The sequence below is a fragment of the Saccopteryx leptura genome, chromosome 2, assembly GCF_036850995.1.
Source record: "Saccopteryx leptura isolate mSacLep1 chromosome 2, mSacLep1_pri_phased_curated, whole genome shotgun sequence".
Taxonomy (NCBI): Eukaryota; Metazoa; Chordata; class Mammalia; order Chiroptera; family Emballonuridae; genus Saccopteryx; species Saccopteryx leptura.
Window position 1 is genome coordinate 319427477 of NC_089504.1, and position 10698 is coordinate 319438174.

The following is a 10698-nucleotide window of genomic DNA, read 5'->3' on the forward strand; positions in this document are numbered from 1 at the left end:
AGTGATGATACTCAAAATATTTAACAACAGCTGTGGCACAGACATCGGCCAATCAGAACGGAGGCCAGCCACAATGATCCACTGACTGCCTCCCACATGAATAAACTGCCTCCCATCCAGGTGGCCAGGAGCATCTACGTGATCAGCACCTCAGTCACTTTACACGGAGCGCCCGGAGTTCCCAGATTCTCAGCCCTGAAGAATCAGCTGGGTTTCCACTTTCTTCATCCCAAATAGGGGCGAAAGCCAAGCCCACACCCACTGCCTCTCCTTTAAGGTCCTTTGCCTACACAGCATTCCAGTTGTTGCAGAAGCCCAGGTACTTTGCTGCAGACACAGGAACTGGTTCTGTCTACTAGAAAAGGTGAGACACTCATTGTCTGGTGTCAGGGAGCTCATGGTACTGAAGGAAAGGTTGGAGATGCAGCCTCATGAAGCAGGGGTGACCCAAGGGAGCCCCAGGCTCTCAGACAATGTACACTGGTTAGGGAGCCACTGGACGATGCCAGACCCTGGAATTTGGGTCACTCAGTCTCTAAGAGTTGTCTGGGTCCGGGGCACTTGTTTGCCTAAGAGTGCCAGCAAGACAGAGGGAGAAAGTAATCTTCCATTTTGGCATCTGTGGTGGCCAGCAGAGCCATCGCCAGGGCTCACACAACGGGGGAATCCTCAAAACAAAAAGGGTTCAACGGTTTTGGGGGGAAGGAAAGGGAACACAACACAAGAGAAACACTCAGCAAAGAGAAGTGAGACACAGTGGGACTGTCAGGGCTGAAGGCTGGTCTGGAGAGGTCGCATGTGGCTGCAGGGGCGGGAACACGGCCTGACCCACCCAGCCGCTCTTCCCACCAAGTTCAGGGGCATCCGGACTCGAACCAGGGACCTCTACGTCATCACTCAAACACTTCACGCACAAACAACTAGTGTTGTGTGACGCAGTGAGCCGAGTTATCGCTCACGAGCCGAGCGGTCACCACTGTTGTGCCTGTGCTTTCCTCACCTCTCCCATGTTTTCTGCCTCTACACACCCAGTCACTGTCTCTGCCTACAGCCCAGCACCCGACCTCCCCTCCTTCCTGGGCTGAAGGCTCTAGCTTGAAAATTATGGGTATTTACCACCAGACTGTTGTTTCTATTGTAAATTTCAAAATAATATTCCAACCTTGGAATCACTGGATGTTAGGATGAGGTTAGCTGGGGAGTAAGCCCCCCCCAAAAAAAGAATAAAAAACCAAAGTCCCTAGGCTCCTTCTCAGTCTTACTAAGACAAAATTTTAATCTGTATTTTTAGTAAGGTCACCAGTAATTCTGACGCATATTGGGTATCGTCTGATTCATTCCTTCACAATGTAAACACTTAATTAAAAACCTCTGAAACACACAGATCATTAAGGACAGCGTGATGTCTTGTGCCAGATACCAGAAGTTACGTTGAGGAAACTGTCAGACCAGGGAAGAGTGGTGATGAAGGTCACTTGGAAGTAGGAAGTTAAATCAAGAAGGTCCTATTTATCTGTGTTCAGCAATAAAACAAGCTGCCAGCAGGGGGCACCCAGACTTGAACTGGGGACCTCTTGATCTGCAGTCAAATAAATGCTCTTCCCCTGAGCTATACTCCCATGCCTAACTAAGAGTCCTCCTTAACCTATTTCACCAGTGTGGCCACCCCCAAGGATTCCATAACATACTGTAAATTCTGTTTATTCCTAACCAGCCTATGGAAACCAGCAGACCCATCAACAACTGTCTAGAGACCACTCTTCGGGACATAAGTTCATCCTGCATTCCTTAGACAGCCCTCCCTGGTCTAACAGGCAATTTTTGACTCTGTAAGCACAACTCGATTTTTTTTAATGAATAGAAGTCTCTTCCTCTCCCCTCACCCAGTGCCTGGTGGGCAGTACAAGAGGGGAAGGGGGGACATGGTGTAAGAATTGTGGTTATACAGTGTATCCGTAAAGTCATGGTGCACTTTTGACCGGTCACAGGAAAGCAACAAAAGATGATAGAAATATGAAATCTGCACCAAATAAAAGGAAAACCCTCCCAATTTCTGTAGGATGATGTGGCAGCATGTGCGCATGCGTAGATGATGACGAAACACTGTGTATACAGCGGAGCAGCCCACGGCCATGCCAGTCGAGATGTGGACGGTACAGAGGAAAGTTCAGTGTGTTCTGTGGCTTGCTAAATTCGAATCCATAACCAAAGTGCAACGTGAATATCAGCGCGTTTATAACGAAGCGCCACCACATAGGAATAACATTACTCGGTGGGATAAGCCGTTGAAGGAAACTGGCAGTTTGGTGGAGAAACCCCGTTCTGGTAGGCCATCAGTCAGTGATAAGTCCGTAGAGGCTATATGGGATAGCTACCTAAGAAGCCCTAAAAAATCTGTGTGTGTGCCCACATCGAAGTGCACTGAATAGGTATGAAACTGGGAGAGTTTTCCTTTTATTTGGTGCAGATTTCACATTTCTTTCGTCTTTCGTTGCTTTCCTGTGACCAGTCAAAAGTGCACCATGACTTTACGGACACACTGTATTATTCAGCTATGCCCACAGTAACGCTTCCTAACAAATCCTCTCAAACTTCAGATGCACATGATCATAAGCATTCACCTTCACGTTCATAGGTCAGCAGCATGGATGCCAATTGGCGAGTCCAGGCTGGGTTGGAAGGAACTAGTGGCCCTGCTTCAAGCTGTGGTTGGCTCCTCTTAGTGAGCTGGACCTGGGTCTGCTCCACATCGGTTCCTTCTGGGGTCGGGTTGGAGGAGCAGCAGCTAAGCAGGGGAAGCTTTTCTCATGGCATTGGAAGACCTGCAAGAAGGCAAGCCCAACTATGCATGTGGAGTGCAAGCCTCTCCTTGTATCACGTGTGCTAACATTCCATCAGTCAGAGCGAGTCACAGGACCAAGCCCTGCCTGCATCCAGGGCAGGGAGCCATATTACACTTTGAATGGGAGATTCTGAAAAGTCTGTGGCAAAGGGCACAGACAGAATAAGTGAAGGACTGGGCTGACAGTTTAACTACCACGGCCTGCTCTCCTGGTCCTAATCATCTCCACCTCTCCTACTTGCAAAATATACACAGCTTTATCCCAAAACCCCCAAGTCTCACTCAATCAGGTAATGACCAGGAACTTGTGATCTACATTAGATCCAGGTGAGGTTTCTCTTGATCCAGAGACCTAGGAACTTGAAAGACAAGTCAGCTACCTCTCGCACACCCCAAATACAGTGAGGGTACAGGAGCGACTTACTGCAACCAACATTTACATTCTAAGGTTGGAAAAAATGGGAAGCACCCACAGTTATAGAAACTGGGCACGCAGAAGAAAGTGCCATGTCCCCTTTACCTTTTGGTACAGCCAGAGCCTCCTTCTAGATGCCAATTTCAATATTTGACAGCCTTTTCACAATTATGCTACATAAAAACAAAACCACCTCAAAAGTCAGTAGCACACAATAAGCATTTCTGGAGTAAGGATGTTCCTTGGTGTGGCCTTGGCTCCCAGTCCATTGTTTTACGCGGCTCTTGGCTCCACCCTCTCAGAAGTCTTCTTTTCCCATCATCTTCCTTTGCAATTTCTGAAGAGGTTATTGGAAAATTTGTCCTGTTTGGCGGTGAAGCAGTTTTTTCAACTTGCTTCCCACCTGTAGAGTATTAGAGGCCCAGAGGTCTTTCTACCTCCCAGTCTCAGTCTCCTTTAGTCTGGGCTGTTGATGTCTTGTCAATAGCACTCTCTCAAGAAATGTGTGGGTTTCCTATGTGTTTTACTCCATGTTTCAAAAGCCATAACCACAATTCTTTTTTGACATATGCTCTCCCTCCAGTTCACTTATAAGTATTTGGGGCACATTGCAGTTCTGCAAGACCACATCCCAAATCTTTCTACGTACACTTTTGTCCAACTAAGAGGATATATTTGGCATCACCTTAATTCTTTTAGTGCTCATAATAAAACACATCAAAGCTATGAGTACATTAAAGCTTGATTTGGTCTGAGGCTGTCTTACTGAAAGGCTCTGGATTTAGTCTTTTCCCTAAAATGATATAACAATGGCTTCACCTTTATTTTGAATAGAATGGTTTCATTTCTTCCAACTGTTAATTTCTGGGCTATCCATATTGCTTCTATATTCTGACTACAAACCAGTAAATTCTCTTCTGAATTCGAATCTGTCATAGTATCTTATCAAAAAGCATCCTGTGACAAATAGCTCATGCATTCAACATTTTGCCTTGAAATAGCCTCCCCCACCTCTACAAGTTCAAGTATACTTGCTGCCTTCCAGGTAATCATGAGCCTCCATTTTTCTTACCCTCAATAAGAATGTCCTTGCTATTTCCTAGCTGACGGCAACAGCTTCCCTGGCCCCCACCTCTTCATCATGAAGCTATTACATGTATTTTAGGCTTCTGTTATGCAGGAGCCCTTTTGACATACCGATTTCAGTATTTGTCAGTCTTACTCACAATAATGTTGTATAGTTAAGCCTTCAAAAATTGTGGCATACAACAGTAAGCATTTATTCTCATGCCCTTGGGTTTGCAGGTTGAATGTGAGTCAGCTGACCTAGGCTGGGCTTGGCTGGGTGAATCAGCTATAAGCTGCAGGTCTGACTGGCCTTGGCTCCTCTTGGGAGCTGGGCTAAGGGTTGAGCCATGTTCCATGCCGGGGAACAGGTTGAAGGAGAGCAGCTTCCCGGGTAAGTGCATCTCATGGTAATGGTGGAAGTGTGGAGAGCAAACCCAACTCTGCAAGTAGATCTCAAGTCCCTGCTTGTAGCATATCTGCTAACATCTTGTTGGCCAAACAAGTCACGTGGTGCGACAGTTATCAATGTATTGACTCTCAGCTCTTAAGTTCACCCTTCCATTTCCACTCTGGGGAAAGGGACAGATTCTTTCAGCATTTCTCCTTTAAGTGAGAACAATGTTAACACTTGTCCATAGAGGGCGCCGGAGGAATGTCGTAAGCAAAAGGGGGCTTTTTTCCCAGTTCTGGCCGCATGTTCTTGCTTTTCTTCTTCTGGCTCCTGTTGTGTGCTTTGTCAGTGCTGCAGGTGTGTGAGGACACCTGGTGGAACTCTGCCTCAGGCACACATCCAGTGAACAAAGCCCCTCTGTGTCCCTGCTGCCCCAGCTGGACTGCTGACCACCCCATGTTCCCACCCCAGTGCCCTCTAAGCACCCGCCTGCCAGTCTGGGCTTGCCTCTGCCCAGGTCTGGTTCCCATACTCTCCAAGTATGGACATTGTGACCTCCAGTTCTCACACTTCCAAGTGGCTCACTTATGTGCCTAGAAGGCTGCATCCTGCTTGCCTGGCAACTGTGAACAGGTCTGGTTGAGACAACTCGGTGGGTGGGCTACAACCACACCTTATCGGATGAGATCTGACTCCTAGCTCTGGGGAAGTGTTCCTCTTCCAAATTTGTCCTTGCTTGGGTCCCTCACTACAGGGGTACCTTTAGAGTTTTCTTTGAACCTTTGTAATTACTCTCATTTTAAAACCACATTCTATGAGAAAAGTGGTTCTTTTTTTTGTTTTGTTTTTATTTTATTTATTTATTTATTTATTTATTTAATTTATTCATTTTAGAGAAGAGAGACAGAGAGAGAGAAGTGGGGAGGAGCAGGAAGCATCAACTCCCATAAGTGCCTTGACGGGCAAGCCCAGGGTTTCAAACCAGGGACTTCAGCGTTCCAGGTCGACGCTGATCCACTGCTCCACCACAGGTCAGGTAATTACTCTTATTTTATAGCACAATAATTCTTTATATTAAACTTCCCATTTAAATGTCTGTGTGGTTTCTGTCTCCTGATTGGCCCAGACTGATACACATGGTCCAGTTCAGTGCAAAGGGGTGCACAGCACACAAAAACCACTCAATTCTGACCAGGCGGTGGTGCAGTGGATAGAGCGTCGGGCTGGGATGCGGAAGACCCAGGTTCAAGACCCCGAGGTCGCCAGCTTGAATGTGGGCTTATCTGGTTTGAGCAAAGCTCACCAGCTTGGACCCAAGGTCGCTGGCTTGTACAAGGGGTTACTCGGTCTGCTGAAGGCCCATGGTCAAGGCACATATGAGAAAGCAATCAATGAACAACTAAGGTGTCGCAATGAAAAACTGATGATTGATGTTTCTCATCTCTCTCCGTTCCTGTCTCTTCCTATCTAGCCCTCTCTCTGACTCTCTGTCTCTGTAAAAAATAAAAATAAAAATAAAAAAACCCCACTCAAGACATTGCTATTGAGTAGAATGTGGTATCAAGGTCACTTATCTGTGTTTGGCAATAAAACAAGTCACCACCAGGGGACACCCAGATTTGAACGGGGGATCTCCTGAGCTATACCCCCTCGCATAGTAAAAGCTCCTCCTTACCTTATTTCTCACCTGCGTAACCCAAGCATTCCATAGTGTGCAGTAAATTCTATTCATCCTAGTTGGCCAGAAAAACTGATGGGCCCATCACAGACTGACTGGAGACCCGTCTCTGGCCATGCGTTCACCCTTCCATTCCCCAGAGAACCCTCCCTTGTCTAATAGGTACATTTTCACTCTAACTCCAGGTAGGGCAGCACCAGGTTTGAGAACCCCAGTCCCACCATCCTTACATCCTCCCCTCCCCCATCAACTCTGCCCCCTCCTCCCAGCCTCCTCTCCCCACTGTCCCTCCTGTCTTCTTCACATCTTGCATGCTCCACACTTACCTCCTTCTCTGGCCCCATCCCTGCCTCAGGCCATCTCCTAGGTCTTGACTGAACCCAGGGGAGACAAAGCCAGAATGGTGTCAACCCCTGAATCCTGGACAGACCACCCAGGGAGCTAGGGCAAGGCCCACAGCCCCTGACCACCTGGCCTTGGTCTGTGGTCTGAGGTCCCTCTTTCTCTCTGCCCCACAGCAGGGGAGTGCATGTGCCCATTTCTCTCCACAGACCCTCATCCACACAGTGAGGACACACACCAGTCCTCCCTGAAAGGCAGCAGGCCCCAAAGACACCGAGGATTTAGAGGACAGTAGCCTCAGGGGTATGATACATAGATCATAGGTCAGAGACCAGCTAGACTCACATGAGGGAGACCACAGAGGGCAGGGAGCCATGCGATGGAAGGTCAAGGCAAAAGGGGGGGTTCTTTTCTCATGCCCATGCAGTTTACTTATGTCATTAATTTGTTATGCAGGTAACCTATTTCACTTTAAACATATAATCTAAGTTCTAAATAAGCATTTATTCCAGTGAGAACAAGGCATTGCCTTCTCCATGATGTTGCCAAATAGTCAACCTGCTACCATGTTGCTGGCTGCTTGCCCTGCCTATAAAACCATATCTTTTTATTAGGGGATGCAATTGTTTGTATGAAAAATAATAAACAATGAATAATACAAGAATAAACTGTTTCCTGCACTCACAACTATAAACCTACTTTTCCTGCACAGAATAATCACATCAACAGATAAGGATAAAATTGGTAAAATTCAATATTGAATCATGACTTGAAAAAACTCTTGGCAAGTGAAGACTAGAAATAAATTTCCTTGGACCTGATAAGAATAATCCACTATAAATCTCCAGCAATTATACATGAGAAGCAGTCCTGTTAGATTCAGAAACAAGGAGGCCTATTATCACCCTTACTATTCAATATTGTACTGGGGACCCTAGCCTCTATAAGAAAACAAGAAAATAAAAAGGAAGAAAAGAAGAAAGGAAGGAAGGAAGGAAGGAGTGAAGGGGTGAAGGAAGGAAGGACTTGAAGAGAGACTCATTGTCCTTATTTGCAGATAAGTATGATTGTCAACACTAAAAGTAGAGAAAAATCATTAGAACTAATAAGATAGTTCAGCTAGATTGCTCAGTGCAAAATCAAGACACAAAAATGAATACCATTTCTCATAAACCAGGAGTAACCAGCTGGATAATGAATTAGGGTAAAAATCATCTTAATAACAAAAACAAAAAATCGCAAGGTAACCAGAACTAAAGTACTATATTGCAAGTTCTTTATTGACAAAATTATAAAATATTGTTGAAGGACATAAAGGAAACCTGAATTAATGAAGATGAGTCCTTATTTGTGGGAGGGAAACTCAATATTATAAGAATGTCAGTCCTCTCCAAATTAGTCATTTGGTTCATTGCAGTTTTCAGCAAAGGTTCAAAAGGATTTTAGTAGAACTTGAAAAAACAGGTTTAAGACTAGCTGTGACAAATTAAGATATGAAAACAAAGTAGGATATGTTCTACCACATGGCAAGACTTACAAAGTAAATACAATTAAACTAGTCAGCATAGGAATAAATGACCCTGGCCGGTTGGCTCAGCATGTGGATGTCCTGAGTTCGATTCCCGGTCAGGGCACACAGGAGAAGCGCCCATCTGCTTCTCCACCCCATCCCTTCTCGCTTCTCTCGCTTCTCTCTCTCTCTTCCCCTCCTGCAGCCATGGCACAATTGGAGTGAGTTGGCTCTGGGTGCTGAGGATGGCTCCATGGCCTTAACCTCAACTGCCAAGAAGAGCTTGGTTGCTGATCAATGGAGCAGTGCCCCAGATGGGCAGAGCATCGCCCACTAGTGGGTGGGTGGATCCCAGTCCTGGCACATGCAGGAGTTTGTCTCTGCCTCCCCTTCACTCACTGAATTAAAAAAAAAAAGAATAGACAAATGAACAGAACAGGATATGTGACCCATGTCTATGGGGGAACTTGGTCTATGGAAAGGGTGACTGTGATGATGAATTTAATATATCAACTTGAGTGGAATAAGGAATGTCTAGATAGCTGGTAAATGTCTAGATAGTTGGATGACTTCCGGGTGTGTCTGTGAGGGGTTTTCCAGGAGAGATTAGCATTTGACTCAATAAACTGAGTAAAGAAGATGGCCTCACCAGTGTGGTTGGGCATCATCCAGTGTGTTGAGGGGCCCGGTAGAACACAGAGATTGAGGAAGGGCGACTCTGCTTTCTATTCAGGTGGGACATCCATTTTCTCCTGCCTTGGGACATGAGTGCTCTTGGTTCTGGGGCCTCCAGGTTTGGACTGGAACCACAATACCTGTTATCTAGGGTTTCTAGTCTGCAGAGGGCACAGCACGGGATTTCTCAGCCCCCATAATCAGTGAGCCAATTCCTCATAATAAGTGTCTTCCTATGGTTCTATGTCTCTCTCTTACACTCTACATATATACCATACATATTTATAAAACATATACGATGTATATAATACACATACACACAAACATACACACACATATATTTTGGTTTTGTTTCTCTGGAGAACCCTAACTGTATGTCCTAAGTTGCCTGGGACAATCCCAGTTATGCTGTGTTCCCAGCATAAATATGAATAGCATTCCCTTTCAATCTCAAAAGTTTCCTGGTTGGATGATAAATACATGGTCCCCCAATCCATGATGAAAGTGGAGTCACAAACTAGTGGGAAAAGTACCAAATTATTCAACATATGGTTCTGAGATAACTGGTGTTTCTACTGGTTCTTTTCTTGAAAAAAAATTTTAAGCCCTCACCACACCGAATGGTAGATTCCAGACAATTAAAAGACTTGTAACTATGAAAACTTTAAAATTATTCAAATTAAAAATTAGAGACTTTACATTCTCAGGTAAGTATTTCTTAACACAAGAGGCACAAACAACAATTGAAAAAGATGGCTTTGTCTCCATCAGAATAAGAAGTAAAATAAGATATTTTAAATGAGGTAACAGTTGTTTCTTAATGGTAAGAGATGTGTACACCTGAGACATTCCACTTGAGCCCTGCCTCTCAGTGTCACAGAAGAAATGTTTTTATCTTCTCTCTCATTTCCAAAACTCACACAAGTACTCTTACTAGCCAATATATGTCCGTGCGGAAATGCAGAATCATGGATTCACTGCCCATTTCTTTGGCCAGGATTCCAAAATGATGTATATTAGGGGCTGCCACTTTATCAATGACAATTTGTGCCATTTTTTTCCACAGTAATCAAGAAATATATTTTTCCCCCTCTAAATGAAGCAGCATGTGGATTAGCATTCGGCAGGTGCAAGCTCTTCTGTGTGGCACTGCCCCTCCTGTATACAGCCGGGACCAGGCACAGCCCACCCCAACATCCCCTTTCTTCCATCTTCGTGGTTCATGAAATGAAATGTGTCCTCGCCGGTAGCAGAGCTTGTCAGGGAGGAACAGAACAAAGAGTTGAGAGGCGCACGACCCCCATCTGTGCACACATATGGCCAAGGGCTGATGCAGACTGCACCATCAATAATTTCACCCAGAATTAAGAAAGGATTCGTTAATCCACACACGTTAAGAGTCATTGCGCTGACACATTGTAATCTCAAATGGGGCAGCCAACGCTTGCTTGCTTGCTTGCTCTGCTTTTCTCTCTGCCTTCCGATCAATCATGAACTTCATACCTGGTTTACCATCACCTTGGTAACAGCGTGATTCAGAACGAATCTTGTTACCCCTGGAATACAGAGGAGCCCCTCTTGGCCCCTTCTGGTCCATTCTCTGCACTGTAGTTAGAGAAACCCGAGGCTCCTAGTCTGCCTCAATGTTCCATGAGATAGCGCTGGTTATAATATAATAAATTCTCCTCCTCCCTTCCCACTTCTTTTTGGCTTCAGCCACCACCAGGTTGTTTTTGCCACATATCGGCCACATCACTGAGTGAGATGGACCAGCCTT

General features: G+C 45.4%; 1 non-coding gene across 1 annotated transcript; it reads right to left on the bottom strand.

The window, feature by feature from the left end:
* Positions 1-1543: 1543 nt before the first annotated feature.
* On the bottom strand, positions 1544-1619 carry TRNAC-GCA (transfer RNA cysteine (anticodon GCA)). The gene has a single exon. It is a non-coding gene; the product is annotated as a tRNA-Cys (tRNA).
* Positions 1620-10698: the final 9079 nt, after the last annotated feature.